We start from the raw sequence: 6418 nt of genomic DNA, 5'->3' as shown, positions 1-6418 counted from the left end.
TACAGATAACTTCTATAATGAGCACAGATATTGTTCAGTTTTTCATTTAGATAAAGTTATTAGACTATATTAGGGTAGGTCCAATTACTGATTTCTTTTCCAATAAAGATGGTTTGTTGACTATAGGTCAATGGATTTAATTGTTATACTTTTATAAGACTTTAAATATAAGTATTTATAAATCAAAAAATGTTAGATCATATATTCCACTGTTATGGCTCATATGCAAATGCTTGCCTATTTACTAATATGTGTGAGAATGTATAATGACTAAGGGATTCCCTCTTAGATATTGAGAATTAATTAGCCCAGTAACCCAAATGTAAAAGTTCTGTGAAAGAAGACCTTGGTAACACAAATGGTCAATTTACTCCAAGTTTAGCTTATCAGAGCCCACAAAAGCACAGCCCATTAGAACAGTGATTATCAAACTTGAATGGGTAACAGAGTCATCTGGGGGCTCATTAAATTCCTATTGCTGTGCTCCACCCTCAGAATTTCCAACCAGTTCCCAGGCGAAGCTGCTGCTATCTCACTACATTAGAAGTGAGTACCACTACATTAGAAGATGTCTATGAGATTAAAAAAAAAAAAAAAAAAAAAAAGATTTCTTTGCCTTATTTTCCACGTGGGCTAGGAATTTTTTTCCTTGTGAAGCTCATCAGAAAAAAATAACCTTAGCATTTGGTAACATCACTACAAGATGCTGTCTGCAATAATTTTCACTCTGGTTTGGGTTGTATAGATATCCCAAGAAACATGTATTACACATATCTAAAATATATGTTTTTATAAATGTGAAACATCTCTTTCTGTCATCTATTTATCTAACTATATATATACATATCATCTATCAACATATAACTTTATGCTGGATTTGTTTGAATTCTGTTAAACTCCTAAATACTTTAGCAATTTTGATTTTGAAGTTGGAGATGGTAGTTGGAAAAAGATAGGCAGTTGGAGGAAAATCTCTAAGGATTTAATACCACAGTTTTCCCAAGTTGAACTTAGTGATCCATCATCACCTTTTACAGAGAGAATTGGTAAGGGCAATTCATAGGTGATCTTAAAGGTTTCCAATATCTTAAAAAAATTCCGTCCTTTAGTGAAGATGCTTCAGCACGGAGATGTTCTAATCTCTGAGACCGATGGTATTTTAAACATCTAAACTGTAGTTATACATAAACAGTTACTTTGGGTTGACTCACCTATGCGTTTGGTTTCCTTTCCTTTAGACTATGTACTTTCTAATCAGTCCTTCTCAAACCAAGCATAACTTTAAGTATATAATCAATAGCACAGTCCTAATGTCTGTAAAACCCCTCCTGAAACTGAGTTGATGTGAGCAGATGTCAGGTGAAAAGCTTGGGAGCATCTTTGTGTGCGCCCGCTGTTCCTCCTTGTGGGCTGCTCTGGAGCTGGCACGAGGGTTCACATTCTTTCTCCCTCTCTAGCTCCCACCTGCCTGCACTTGGTTAGAGATTTAAAATTCAGGGAGCATTATAAGGGACAGGCTTTTTAGCAGAGAGCAGCCCCCAGCCCTGGCCCCCGGAGTCTGAGCGTCTCCTCTGGGTGGGTGGAGAATGCCCTCCCTGTGGGCACTGTGCCCGCCTCAGTGCTGTCTCCACATCTCCTATTGTCCGGAGACAAGCTAGGCAAATAGCTGAGGCTCCAATTATTTGTTGGAAGATTGCCTTGTTTTTTCTAAGGTTTTGGCATTTGGGATGCTGCAGATTAATGTATATTTCTGAAAGTTCAGCACCTTATGTCTGCTGAAAACTTTTAAATCTTTATTTGATTAGAAACTACAAGGGTGTGATGGTAGTGGAATTTTAGTTGTATCCATAGGCATGGAAGTAACTTAAAAGGTGGAGATTATATTCATGGGGAGACTGAGAAAGATTATAAAAAAAGGTGACACATAAGCAGGTTGAAACATACACATGTAATTATAATGGCTATACATGTATAACTTTCAAACAATACATTTATGTGATTGTGTATGAAGGCATTCAGTGCATATTTTTTTGAAACTTTCTTTTTTGACTTAAAAGTATATATTGAACATTTGTCCAGCTTGTTAAATACACATACACCTTGTTCATTGTTTTTACCATGCTCATTTTTTTTTTTTAATTTTTAATATGGAACGCTTCACGAATTTGCGTGTTATTCTTGTGCAGGGGCCATGCTAATCTTCTCTGTATCGTTCCAATTTTAGTATATGTGCTGCCGAAGCGAGCACTACCGTGCTCATTTTAACAGTGGTCTGATTATCCACTGTGTAGTTGAATTCTAATTGATTTAATCAATGCCCTTTTGATGGACTTTTATTGTCGTCATTGCATTGCTATAGCAAATGATATTGCAATGACCATGTGTATATGTCTTTGTATACATCCGGGAGTATTTCTAAAGGATGGATTTCTGAAACCTAAAATTTCTAGGTTTAAATGTATGCATGCATATTTGGAATTTTGAATTATTGTTCTAATTGTCCTTTAAAATCTATATCAATCTCGCCAACAACATTCAAGAGTTACTTTTTTCGCTCCTCACCTAGTAGATATTATGATAAATGATAACTGGTACAGAATAGATATGTCAATTTACATTTATCTGACTAATATTTAGGTTGTCATCTTCTCATGTTTATTTGCCTTTTTTCCATAGATATCTTAATTGTACCTGCTGATTATAAAAATTATTTTCCTAAACAATATTCAATATTTATATAGTTTTATTTTACACATTTATACCATTAAACCCATGAAATATAGTTTTGAATAAGGTGTAAGGCAGGAGTCTAAATTTATGCATTTTCCAAATAAATAACAAATTCTTCCGGTACTATTTATAATATAATAATTTGAATTGCTACCTTCATAATATAAATACTTATCTTATTCCTGACAAGCACCCAAGTTCTCTTCCATTCTACCTGAACCAGAAACTTCATTGTGGGCCAGTCTTTTTTCTGGCACAGATTGTAGAAAATACAAATTCTCCACAGAGGAAACAGCATGTGTACAGGCTCAGAGAAATGGTCAGTGTGCTCGGGACATGCAAAACTTTCAGTGTTGTTGAAACTTTATGAAAAAGATTACAAACATTATTAGACAGTCCATAGCAAAATCAATAAAATATATTACCGTCAATAAAACCCCATTCTCTAACAGAAGCATAATATTTATCCATTCTGATTTGTTTTAGATAATCCATACAAGGACCTATTTTAGCCCTTTGTCTTTTTTTGTAGAAGGCCAATATGTTTAAGTGTGATGTTTTATGAAGGCTTTCCCTTTTACTCATTATTGTTAGCTTTTCAAAGTAAGCATTTTTATTATTTATAATTCTGTAGTTTCCATCTCCCTCTTGGGAAGAAATAATGCTGAGGAAAAAAGTGCTGTGGGATTTCAGTGTTTGCATCTAATTCCTGAATTTCAGTTTCAATATTCTGATAAGGAGACTCTTTCCAAATTTATCTTTTTGTTTTGTTTTGTTTTGAGTCCAAGTAGAACCTAAACATAAGATTACGTGACAGTGAGAGGTAGGTATATGTGTGGACATAAATTGTACGTTATGGTTTTTGTCATTAATTTTTTATTCTTAATATCAACTTTTTGTAAAGCAAATACAAACAGTGTCCTGTATGCTGAAAACTTTCCAAATTTTGCCCATTATGACTAGATTTTTCCATTGTGGTTATCAACCCTAATTCAAAATAAACACACAAAAAACCTAAAACCCACTTTTTGTGGTAGAACATCATTCTCTTTTAATTCTCTTTTCCTGTTTTCCTCCTGTTAGGTATTCAGATAGCTGCAGGCAAGAAAAATACCTTCAAAAGTTGTTTTGACTTAAATCAACATCATTTCCAAGGTTTAATCATTAAAATGTAATTAGGGGGCCATAATAGGGACTTTTAAATATTGCTGATTGAAAATCGACATATCTCAGTATAATCTAGGTTTTCCTAAACATCATGCCTCTCTACACCAAACAAAAAAATCAACAATGTTGTTTTTAGATTTACTAATAAAATCAACATACTCTTCTGCAACTTCAAAATATACACTGAAAGCAATTTAAGGTTTTTTGTTGTTGAATGGGTGAACGTTTAAGGGCATTTCCTTTTCAATATCGCACACAGAATTGGTACTCAAATTACTGAGAAAATAGGACAAGGAGTGTGAGAGAATGCTATTTATAATGATTGGTAGCTTCAGAGTCCTACACTGGAACATCATGTAAATATGCCAAATTGTTGCAGAAATACACAACTTGTGAAGTTTTGGACATTTTCCACATCCAGTGCCAGACTCCAGAAGGGGTGGGCAGTCTGGGCCAGGAGCAAGTAAACAAGTCACTAGAAAAAACACTCATTAGGAAAACTAACCTCTGAATAATGGCATCTCTGAGCTCCGAGAAGGGTCAGTCTGGGTTTGACAAAATACTTTAATACTCCCAGTGACATGTAACCATCCTTAGGGATAATAACTCAGTTTGTTTGTTTGGTTTTTTTTTTTTTTGTGTGTGTGTGTGTGTGTGTGTGTTGATATCTAGAAATACAACCTCTGGGATGGTGCCAAAGGTTTTACTGTCAAGGTGGGGGGTATATTAGTTGGCATTGCTGGCTTGAGAAATTTAGCCATTGTTCTCAAGTACAGAATCTGCTTTTTTATCATTCTCTCTTCTAGTTCTGGAAAAAAAAAATCTGTGCTAGTTTCTTTCCAGAAACTATTGTGTTTTGCTTGCTGGTAGACTTGGAAAGGAAATCAGAGAGTGGCTCATTCAGTACTGAGATGCCTAAAGAGCCCAGAGAAGACAATGACACAGTTGAGATAAATTTCGAAAGGATTTCATGATAATCACTTACATGAACACCAAATAGTCAAGTTGCAGTTTAGGTTGAAAATTTGGAGGTGTCTGACACTTGCTTTTTATCTTTCTTTTTATTAAAGGAAGGTGAACAAGCTGTGATGTTTCTTCTTTTTTGGAAAACTATTAGACCTTGTTACTTATGGAAGAGTGAACATGGCAGGAAAAGGAAAAATATAATTTTAAGTATAATGGTGCATACTGGAAACACAGATTGGCAAGCATATGGGGTTCTGGCATCTGGACAGAAGCCTTCATAACCATCTGCTTCTCAGAAGTTGCTCTGGCAATTTTGCAGCAATTCCAGTGTTTCACAGGTCTGGGCTAAAGATTTTTAGCAAGCAGCTAAAGAGGGCACAGGTACATAGAGGCAGTTACTTGGAGCTTCTGTCTACACATTAGTTTCATGGTTCTGATTATTAAGTAACCTTAAGATGGTTTCTGTGCCAGTATTTCATTATGATAGCAGCAGATGTTATCAATACTTTATGCTAATATTTTTCCCTATTTTATTCGCCAGGTGACACTCATTTTTAGCCTTGAGAATGAATTCCTTCTCCTGGCTCTGTGAGATGTGAGAATTACATGAAGGGACTTGAGTTCTTATATGCTGTGAAGTGCAGAGATGTAATTGGTAACCTCTAGCTCTCCTTGACATTTTTATTTTACCTAATGTTCCTGGAAATTTTGAGTTTCCACATGTTTTTAGTAGCTATGATGGTGTCACATAATGTTCTAACGAGACCTCAGATGCACAGAAAGTCATTTAATGCAGGGCCATTATGATTAATCATGAAGCAAAATATTGACGAGCGTGATGCATTATGGATTAAATCTTCATATCAATTTTCATTGCAAAAATACTATTTGTTGAGTATTTACAATGTGTCTGATAATGGGAAACATTTTAAATGTAAAAGATTGTTAAAACAAAGATGTAAATAGAAGGGCTTGTGGGTGAGAATGAAAATGGGACAGCCCTCTGAAGGACCATTTGGAAGTGTCTTTTCAGTATCTTAAATGCATGTGTTTGTGGCTACTCATGCATTCCTCAGTCCCTAGAGGACTCTATTTTATCTATCCTACGGAAATATAGCCACATATACATAAGGCTATGTATGCTAATTGTGAGATGATTTTTAATGGAGAAAAATTGAAAGCAACCTAAATGTTAGTTAATAGAAAAATGGTCATACATGGAATAGCACATAGCTATTTTAAAAAGTGAAGTAGTTCTGTAAGGGCTGACATGGAAAGATGTTCATGGCCAACTTTTTAAGTTAAAAAAAGCAACCTTATTTTAGAACTGTATGTAGAGCATATACCTATTTTATTTGAGAAAAAACAACTACATACAATACATATAGTTTTCTATTTAAATGTGTAAGTGTATATAAGATATGTATTATGGACTGACAATATTTGTATCTCCCTAAAATTTATATGTTGACACCTTAATCCTTCTATTTATAGTTCACAAATAGAAGTACTTTCTTTGTAAACTATTGTACGTTTTTAAAAAAATACATAATCT

General features: G+C 34.5%; 1 non-coding gene across 1 annotated transcript; it reads right to left on the bottom strand.

The window, feature by feature from the left end:
* Positions 1-2141: 2141 nt before the first annotated feature.
* Positions 2142-2248, bottom strand: LOC138388775 (U6 spliceosomal RNA). The gene has a single exon (XR_011234265.1). It is a non-coding gene; the product is annotated as a U6 spliceosomal RNA (small nuclear RNA).
* Positions 2249-6418: the final 4170 nt, after the last annotated feature.

This window comes from Eulemur rufifrons, chromosome 7 (genome assembly GCF_041146395.1).
Source record: "Eulemur rufifrons isolate Redbay chromosome 7, OSU_ERuf_1, whole genome shotgun sequence".
In the NCBI taxonomy this organism is placed as follows: Eukaryota; Metazoa; Chordata; class Mammalia; order Primates; family Lemuridae; genus Eulemur; species Eulemur rufifrons.
The sequence above is the reverse complement of the archived record's forward strand: the minus strand, read 5'-3'. Positions and strand labels throughout refer to the sequence as shown.